The sequence below is a fragment of the Ambystoma mexicanum genome (assembly GCF_040938575.1).
Source record: "Ambystoma mexicanum isolate Mex_15411 chromosome 12 unlocalized genomic scaffold, UKY_AmexF1_1 Mex_chr12_unloc.2, whole genome shotgun sequence".
Lineage (NCBI taxonomy): Eukaryota > Metazoa > Chordata > Amphibia > Caudata > Ambystomatidae > Ambystoma > Ambystoma mexicanum.
Genome location: NW_027182323.1, coordinates 45,520 through 55,772, shown reverse-complemented (window position 1 = coordinate 55,772; position 10,253 = coordinate 45,520). Strand labels below are relative to the sequence as shown.

Below are 10,253 nucleotides of genomic sequence, written 5' to 3'. Positions count from 1 at the left end.
GCCGTGATCGTATAGTGGTTAGTACTCTGCGTTGTGGCCGCAGCAACCTCGGTTCGAATCCGAGTCACGGCATTGCGGTGAGGCAATGTCACGGCAGTTGGGCAGATATTTTAGAATTTCCATTAATACATTGGCAATCTCTGTGGAGGACTGAAACAATTCGATATATCCTGGTACTGTACCTTTTGTTTCTTTAATGCTCTTTGCACACTTTTTCATCGGGTGACTGTAATGTATTTCAACCAAATCTAATTAAGAGCGCATTATGTGGTGACATTTGCAGTACATGAAACATTATAACACTGCCATTTACGTCAATAACCACTAGCTTGATTAAGACATATGTATTGCAGCGACAGTATTTCCCAGTTACAAATGGGAATAAAAACAACATCCGCGAGGGATTGAACCAACGACATTTAACTGATGTTGCCAATGGAGCGCGTTACAGAGAGCGCGAGGTCCCGCCTTTACAGTCACACGCTGATGATAATACAGATGTTTAAATAAACAGGCATATCTGTGGACTTGTGGTCTTTCTACATTGGGACTCATAGTCTAGTCCTAGGCTATTGTAGGCACTGGAGTATCTTTGAGTGGAATGAGAGGCGTTCTGTAGTCGCGTGAAAGGACCTTTCAAGTCAATCTGATATGTATTGTCCTGTGAAAAAAAGCGTTCTTAGACACAGTGAGGAGTTTTTGGGGATAATGGGAAAATCATTTGCAACTATATGACAGGAATTTCTTAGTCCAATCATGAGGTGTGCTAGGCTTTTTTATACTGTGGCGGAAAGAGAGAGAGTATAACAGTCATTATAAATAAAGGGCCAAGGAAGTGACAGTTTATGGAAGGAACAATTTGCACATAGTATTAGAATGTGGTCAGGAGGAGGACAATGTGCTTACACATATGAAACATTAGAAGGTAGACATTATGGAAGCACATATATTTCTTTATTTTTATTGTATTTGGGGAGAGGGGGTTAATATAGCACGTCCAATGTGGAAAAGTGCTTCCCATAGCACCTTGCAGGTGGGCGACATCTAGAGCTGTGCAGTAGCCACCCATGCCCCAGAGGTCAAAGAGAAGAAGAAGTTACACATGTTGGAGGTGAGGGTGAGACAGGGAGGAGATATGATCCTCGTATGAAGCCGAGAGAAGGAGGAGGCGTGAACGTGCATCCATGTATGCAGGCGAGAAAGGGAGGAGTCAGGGTCATGCATCCCTTCCTGAGGGTGAGACAGGGAGGAGATATGATCCCCGTATGAAGCCTAGAGAAGGAAGAGGCGTGAACGTGCATCCATGTATGCAGCCGAGAAGGGAAGGAGCATTGGTCATGCATCCCTGCATGAGGGTGAGACAGGGAGGAGATATGATCCCCGTATGAAGCCGAGAGAACGAGGAGGCGTGAACGTGCATCCATGTATGCAGGCGAGAAGGGAGGGAGCATTGGTCATGCATCCCTGCATGAGGGTGAGACAGGGAGGAGATATGATCCACGTATGAAGCTGAGAGAAGGAGGAGGCGTGAACGTGCATCCATGTATGCAGGCGAGAAGGGAAGGAGCATTGGTCATGCATCCCTTCCTGAGGGTGAGACAGGGAGGAGATAAAATCCCTTTATGAAAGCAAGAGAACGAGGTGGCATGAACATGCATCTCTGTACGCAGGTGTGACAAGGAGGAGACATTAACATGCATCCCTTTTTGAGGGAGTGATAAGGAGTCATCATGAACATGCATCCCTTTATAAGGACATAACGTGGAGGACGCATGAACATGAATGCCTGAATGAGGGCTAAACAAGGAGTCATCAGGAATATGCATGCCTGTATGACAACAATACAGGGAGGAGACATACACATTGCATCCCTGTATGAGAGTGTGACAGGAAGGAGACATTACATTGCATCCCTGAATTAGGACGTGAGAAGGAGGAGACATTAACATGCATGCCTGAATGAGGGCTAGACAAAGACTTATCATGAAGATGCATGTCTTCATGAAGACCACACAGGGAGGAGATATAAACATGCATATCTTTATGGAGGAGAGACAGGGAGCAGATATGAACATGCATCCCTGGCGAGGCAAGGAGAAGATATAAACATGCAACCCTTTATGAAGGCGAGACGGGAGGAGACATCAACATGCCTCGCTGTATGAGGGGATAAAGGAATGAGCCATGACCATGCATCCCGGAATGCGGATGAAAAAGGGAGGAGCCATGACCAGTCCTCCCTCTATGAGGTCGAAACGGTGAGGAGACATCAACATGATTTGATTTGATTTGAAGTACTTGCAACGTGGCACACCGAGCAGGGACAACTGCATCTGGGAGCAGATGTTTCCAGGTTCCATATTCCACTCCATATTCCAACACAAAATCTTAGAGAGCTCCTACCAAAAGATCTGATTCTATCATTTATTTGAATAAGAATGCCTTTAGTGATTTTCCGAACTGTATTAGCTCTGTCATGTTTCTAAGTTCCCAAGGCAAGGTTTTCCATAGCCTGGGTCCATAGACTGCAAAACGTCGGTCTCCTCTGGAGATACAGAGAGAGGGAGGAATTACTAATAGCAGCTGATCTGCCGAATGCAGTGGTCATTTAGGTTGATACCAAGTCACCTTTTCCACAAGATAAGTAGGAGCAAGATTATGTAGACATCTAAAAATCAAACACACTATTGAACCGGGACAGCCCACACAGCCCTTTAAGACGAGGTAGCAATACTTTGAGATGAATGGGGATGCAGAAGATACTCAAACATCAATAATCAAAACAACTCAGGAAGTTGTTTTAATGTCAATAATCTAAAGCAGGGAGTACAACGGACATCAACGGACGTCTCACAGCATGATCTCAACGAAATTCATAAAAAACATTCTAAAACCCATCATTGCTGACGTTAACCAACGTATTGCTAACGTCATCCTACGTGGCAAACTACAAAGACCTAGTGGCAAATGTGATAGGCTTAGAGGGAACATCTAGGCATACGTTCCATACTAGTCGAAGAAAGTGATAGGCTCTTCAACATCGGGTGGGACTACTAAGCCCACCCTTCAAACAGGTCACTATGAACGTCACTAAATACAAGACTTGCCATTGGTTACACAAACTATTGGGCACTTATTTATTTATTTATTTCTATAGCGCCGAAGCTCGCAGGCATCAGGGCGCATTACATGAAGACAAGTACAACAGAAAAGTAACCGGACAGTAGAGTAAGATTACTGGTTCTGAGTAGATTACATTACATGTACATTAGTATTTATGCAGGTCCTTTATTTGAACAACAGTGTCTTCAGTTTTTTCCTAAAGGATAGGTAATTAGATCCTAGCCTTAGGCTGTTTGGGAGCTCGTTCCACTTAGTTGCCGCTTTGGTAGGGAAGGCTCGTCCAAGTCCATTATCTTTTTCGGAGTGACTTACTTTCACAAACCCTTGCGCCTTGGATCTTAAGGTGTGGCAAGGTTCGTATGTGGTTATTTGTTTTTTTAGGTATACGGGTGCGGATCCATATATACAGTGATGGACAATGGTCATTGCTTTAAAAGTGATCCGGTCTTCCAGGGCTAACCAATGAAGGGCCTTTCTGTCTTCTGTAATATGTTCCTCCTTTTTTTCTTGGTAATTGTCCTTACTGCATTGTTCTGTAGGACCTGACATTGTTTGATGCATTTTTTATTGGCCCCCCCCTTAAGTAGTGCATTCCCGTAGTCCAGTCTAGATGAGATGGTGGCTCTGGCGATAATGGTGCTGTTTTGTTTACTCACTAATGGCCTGATGCGGCTGAGCAGTTTTTGGTGGTATCAGCAACTGTTTTTCAGGTATGTTACGTGGGCTTCCGCTTCCAAGGATGCTTGCAGGTGGACACCTAGTGTCTTGACCTTATCAGAGACCCTTACATTTGTGTCTTTGATCTTAAAGGTGGTGTATTCTGTGTCTAGTTTAGCGCTTGCCTGGTGTGATCCAAAGATCATGAGCTCAGTTTTGCTTCCGTTGAGGCAAAGCCAATTTGTCAACATCCAGGCTTCGATGGTGCTGTAATTGCAAGCAAGCTTATTATTGTCAGTGGTATGACAGCTAGATATTTTGATGACAAGTTGTGTAACATCGGCGAAATGTGTAAAGAAGACCCCTAGGTTGGTTAATAGGGTACATAGACGCTGCAGATAGAGATGGAACAAAAGGGGCAATAGGATGGCCCCCTGGGGTACTCCATGATTTATAGGTCGGGTATGGAGAAGTGGTCACCACAGTGGATCTTGGAGCTCTGCTCTTTGAGGAAGGATGTTACCCAGTCTATGGCTCCTCGAGAACGATTACCTGATTTGTCTAAAGCCTTGTGGAGTTTTTGATGGTCGAGCAAATCAAATGCTGCTGAGAGGTCTAATAATATCAGCATCCCTGTTTTTCCCTCGTCTAATATATTAAGCATTTTAGTCTGAAGGTCCAGCAGGGCCGTCGCTGTACTATGTGCTCCTCTAAAGCCCAATTGTTGGGTGTCTGTGTGTAGGAGGCTGTTCCTGTCGACATAATTTTGGAGTTGGGTGGTAGCGACTTTGTCCAAGATTTTTAGGAGAAAGTTACAGTTAGTTATTGGACGGAGATTGGAAGGGACGTGTAGGTCTAATCCAGGTTTTTGGACTAGGAGTGTACCAGTAACTGTTTTAATTGTGGTAGGGACTTTGTTGTCTCTAAACAAAGCATTCACCATTCTACGAAGATAGGGGGCAAAAGTCCTGGCATTGTCCAGCATAAGCTAGGGGGGGGGGTAGTATGTTTTCGGAGCAGGCTGTGCATCTAATGGTAGAAAGTATAGAGTTCATGTCCTCTAGAGAGATTGGGAGAACTTGAATGTACTCCTCTCGTGGGGGGTATGCTCTAAGTTATCCAGGAGAAGGTGTGGTTGGACGTCCAACTTACAGGATTTTATGACTTAGCAAGCTTTTTGAATTTTATTGTAAAAGTCTGTTTGGTCCTTCTCACAGTCTTCTTGTGATGGCTGAAATGTATTTATTCATTTGTATTTGTAGAGCACACTACAGCCCGCAGGCATCGAGGTGCTATAACAGTGCTCTAGTTGGCTTGATTAAGGGTTCACTGTGAACCCGTCCAAGTAGATAAACTTAGAGGAAGGTACAATGCATGGTACAAGGTTACACACAGACTTAGACCATGCTACATTGCATGGCATGTGGTTGCAGAATACAGAGAAGGGGGAACAACAAGTTGTTAGGTAACAGGTACAGCAGGGGTATTTAAGGCTAGGCTAGTTCATAGAAAGAGACTAGTTTTGATGGCCTTGCGGAAGGCCGCATGGGAGTCAATTGTCCTAATAGGAGGGCGTTCCAGTGGGTGGCTGACAGAGTTGGGAAACTGGCGCCGCCGGCGCGGGCTTTGCGTGTCCTGGGAACAGTAATCACGTTTGAGTAGGGAGTTCTGGAAGGTCTGGAGGCAGGGGGTTTGGAGATCCTTTGGACCAGTTAGGGGGAGCTGCCTGGCCGTGAAGACACTTGTGTGTAAGGACAAGGGTTTTAAAGATCATCCTTTCTTTGACAAGGCACATGCACAAGGCACACCTGGGAGGGAGTGCTGGTAAACCCTGAGGGCAGCTTGTGGGAGAGATACACTTGCCTGATTTTGCTAGGAGGGTGCAGCTGATATTCAGGGAGGTGGGTGACACATCAATCAGTGTCTGTCTCCTAAAGTGAGTGGACGAGAGACATGTCGTCGGATGAGAACTGTGAGCAAGACCAGGTGGAGATGGGAATCCCTGGGGACAGCTTTTGTGAGAGAGACATGCTTGCCTGGTTTCACTGAGAGGGTGCAATGGAGATTTGAGTGGCTGGTTCACAGACCAGTCAGTGTTAGTCTCGTAAAGCGAATAGACAAGAACAGTGATCTCCCAACATTGCACCGTTTGGAGTACCGCAGGGCGATTTTATCTCCATCTCTTTTTAATCTTTATATGGAGCCCTTAGGAAACATTGGGACTCATTACGAGTTTGCTGGTATGTGGTAAAAGTGCCAGTGATTCTGGTGAACAGGACTTTTTAGCGTTCTGGTCAATTACGAGTTGGCAGTAACACCGTTGCCGGTATTACCGGCCCCGGCACAACCACCTCTGTAAATACCGGAGCTGGTAATATCACAAGGGACTGATTGCAGACAGTGCGCGGCCTCGAGCAATATGGCTGCTCCCATACAGGTAATACATCAGGCTCCCCAAAGGAGGGATAATAGATTTTCAGAGGTTTTAGCCTTAAGTGCCGCGAGGAGACTGAAATTGCAGCAAGAACATCTTCTGCTCACTAATATACTACATAGCAATGAGGTTCCCAGGAGCACCGATAGCTTCACCTGCTCCCCTACGGGCTCCTCCATACAACCTCGGCCAATGGTCTATTCACCTTACAATGCACATCTGGGGGTTAAGGGGGAGTTGTTCAAAGATAGTGGAGCTACACCAGAAAGCTCGGGCCCCTTAGGACATCATTTTCCTCGAGATCAGCCGGCTGAGTTAGCAGCAGCCAGAGCTGTGAAGGAGTTGGTTGAGCCCAAAGCCATAGCCAATTGGCTATGCTTTAAGGATAACATGTTACGGGATCTAGCAATCTGTTCGAACTTTGGGGAATTTTATTCCTGGGTAGACACTGTTTCGTCAAATATGTCTGTGCCCTTATCGTCATCTCTACAGAAGTCCTCTCAGGTGAAGTTTACTAGAGAGGAAAAGGCCTCTCAAACGTCCATTCTTGAGAACAGAGGTCATACAGACTCTCAAACAGAGCCGATTGAGCTCACTCACAGAGGGACATCTGGGAAATCCAAGACAACTCTGTTCATTCCTTGTCAAATGACTACAGTATCACAAGAGAGTATACCACCTCTTCTGAAGCCCAGGCGACTCATGGCTCCCCTTCCATTTAAGGACATTCGCCAGAGAAAATCCACCATGCCCGAAATTGCGGATTCCAACATGAGGAGTTTCGCATTGGACCCAAGAAACATCGTTCTGATCAATGTGGACAAGCCGAAGCAAGTGGAATCCAGGGAGTCACTAAAAAATAAAGTTTTAGCACGGCTTAGTAATAAAGTGGGACCCAATTGTATAAGGGCGCAGGACCTCAAAGTTCTTCGGAGACTACAGATCAGCAACTGGTGCAAGACAGATAACACTGACTGTATCATTATTGGTTGTGGGCCTAGTAGTTTGCCCTCTTTTATAAACAGTCTCACCAATGTACAGGACATGTCCGCCTTCACAAAAGTGCGAATAGTGTTAAATTAACCTATCCTCTTTTCTTTACGATGTTGTTTTCCTTCTTCCATGGGAATGGCCTAGTGGCCCCCTTGTCAGTACATGTTTTCGGAGCTTAATGTTGTTTGTTCTTGTTATACTCATTATGCCACTTTGTTGTTTTGTCGGCGCCTATAAGCCTTAGGGTACCTTGTGCGCGGTATAAATCAATAAACATAAACATAAGGCTGCGAACGCCAGCTGGAAACTGTGATCACTGCCTGTGTTCTTTCTGGAACTCCAGCGCCTCTCTATCCCAGCCTCAATATTTTTTCCGCCACCACCCTCCCAATGCCAGCCCGCCACCCCTCTTCGTAGGTCCCATGCAACCCCATTTACCCCCTCTCCTCCTGGCCTCGTCATCTCCATCACCTGCCTACTGCCGTGGCAAAGGGACGTTTTCCCTTTTCTGTTTTTATGGTGGTGGCCTTTGGGAGATTTGGCACGTGCAATTGGTGCAGAGCACTTTTCCTGTGAAAAAAAATTAACTATTAGCACCCAGGAGGGAGCCCCTGCGGTTCTTATAGGGATAAAACTCTGCAATGGAAGGGGACAGGGTCAATAACAGCTGTAAACTCTCACAAGACCATCACTGCTCTCACACTTTCCTGCTCTCAGGCTGGCGGGCCATTATCGGCCCTGGCTGCCGCACCATTGCCAGGTTTGTGTAACTATATTATTTCTAATTGGCTCCACTTTGATGACTTTCATTGGGATTCTGACTTGATTATTGAGATCTTAAATAAGTGACTAGGGATCAGGTGTCCACTTATTCGCATGGATGACAACACAACCAACCTGTAATTCAAACATGAGTCATGACATCACGGATGGAGTACAGCTTATGATAGAGGTGGAACAAGGCGCTCTAGCAGCCCAAGTAGCTCGCCGTGATCGTATAGTGGTTAGTACTCTGCGTTGTGGCCGCAGCAACCTCGGTTCGAATCCGAGTCACGGCATTGCGGTGAGGCAATGTCACGGCAGTTGGGCAGATATTTTAGAATTTCCATTAATACATTGGCAATCTCTGTGGAGGACTGAAACAATTCGATATATCCTGGTACTGTACCTTTTGTTTCTTTAATGCTCTTTGCACACTTTTTCATCGGGTGACTGTAATGTATTTCAACCAAATCTAATTAAGAGCGCATTATGTGGTGACATTTGCAGTACATGAAACATTATAACACTGCCATTTACGTCAATAACCACTAGCTTGATTAAGACATATGTATTGCAGCGACAGTATTTCCCAGTTACAAATGGGAATAAAAACAACATCCGCGAGGGATTGAACCAACGACATTTAACTGATGTTGCCAATGGAGCGCGTTACAGAGAGCGCGAGGTCCCGCCTTTACAGTCACACGCTGATGATAATACAGATGTTTAAATAAACAGGCATATCTGTGGACTTGTGGTCTTTCTACATTGGGACTCATAGTCTAGTCCTAGGCTATTGTAGGCACTGGAGTATCTTTGAGTGGAATGAGAGGCGTTCTGTAGTCGCGTGAAAGGACCTTTCAAGTCAATCTGATATGTATTGTCCTGTGAAAAAAAGCGTTCTTAGACACAGTGAGGAGTTTTTGGGGATAATGGGAAAATCATTTGCAACTAAATGACAGGAATTTCTTAGTCCAATCATGAGGTGTGCTAGGCTTTTTTATACTGTGGCGGAAAGAGAGAGAGTATAACAGTCATTATAAATAAAGGGCCAAGGAAGTGACAGTTTATGGAAGGAACAATTTGCACATAGTATTAGAATGTGGTCAGGAGGAGGACAATGTGCTTACACATATGAAACATTAGAAGGTAGACATTATGGAAGCACATATATTTCTTTATTTTTATTGTATTTGGGGAGAGGGGGTTAATATAGCACGTCCAATGTGGAAAAGTGCTTCCCATAGCACCTTGCAGGTGGGCGACATCTAGAGCTGTGCAGTAGCCACCCATGCCCCAGAGGTCAAAGAGAAGAAGAAGTTACACATGTTGGAGGTGAGGGTGAGACAGGGAGGAGATATGATCCTCGTATGAAGCCGAGAGAAGGAGGAGGCGTGAACGTGCATCCATGTATGCAGGCGAGAAAGGGAGGAGTCAGGGTCATGCATCCCTTCCTGAGGGTGAGACAGGGAGGAGATATGATCCCCGTATGAAGCCTAGAGAAGGAAGAGGCGTGAACGTGCATCCATGTATGCAGCCGAGAAGGGAAGGAGCATTGGTCATGCATCCCTGCATGAGGGTGAGACAGGGAGGAGATATGATCCCCGTATGAAGCCGAGAGAACGAGGAGGCGTGAACGTGCATCCATGTATGCAGGCGAGAAGGGAGGGAGCATTGGTCATGCATCCCTGCATGAGGGTGAGACAGGGAGGAGATATGATCCACGTATGAAGCTGAGAGAAGGAGGAGGCGTGAACGTGCATCCATGTATGCAGGCGAGAAGGGAAGGAGCATTGGTCATGCATCCCTTCCTGAGGGTGAGACAGGGAGGAGATAAAATCCCTTTATGAAAGCAAGAGAACGAGGTGGCATGAACATGCATCTCTGTACGCAGGTGTGACAAGGAGGAGACATTAACATGCATCCCTTTTTGAGGGAGTGATAAGGAGTCATCATGAACATGCATCCCTTTATAAGGACATAACGTGGAGGACGCATGAACATGAATGCCTGAATGAGGGCTAAACAAGGAGTCATCAGGAATATGCATGCCTGTATGACAACAATACAGGGAGGAGACATACACATTGCATCCCTGTATGAGAGTGTGACAGGAAGGAGACATTACATTGCATCCCTGAATTAGGACGTGAGAAGGAGGAGACATTAACATGCATGCCTGAATGAGGGCTAGACAAAGACTTATCATGAAGATGCATGTCTTCATGAAGACCACACAGGGAGGAGATATAAACATGCATATCTTTATGGAGGAGAGACAGGG

At 45.7% G+C, this 10,253-nt stretch overlaps 2 non-coding genes across 2 annotated transcripts; both read left to right on the top strand.

Moving 5' to 3' along the window:
* On the top strand, positions 1-72 carry TRNAH-GUG (transfer RNA histidin (anticodon GUG)). Its single transcript has one exon. It is a non-coding gene; the product is annotated as a tRNA-His (tRNA).
* An 8,121-nt stretch (positions 73-8,193) lies between these two features.
* Positions 8,194-8,265, top strand: TRNAH-GUG (transfer RNA histidin (anticodon GUG)). Its single transcript has one exon. It is a non-coding gene; the product is annotated as a tRNA-His (tRNA).
* The last annotated feature ends 1,988 nt before the right edge of the window (positions 8,266-10,253 follow it).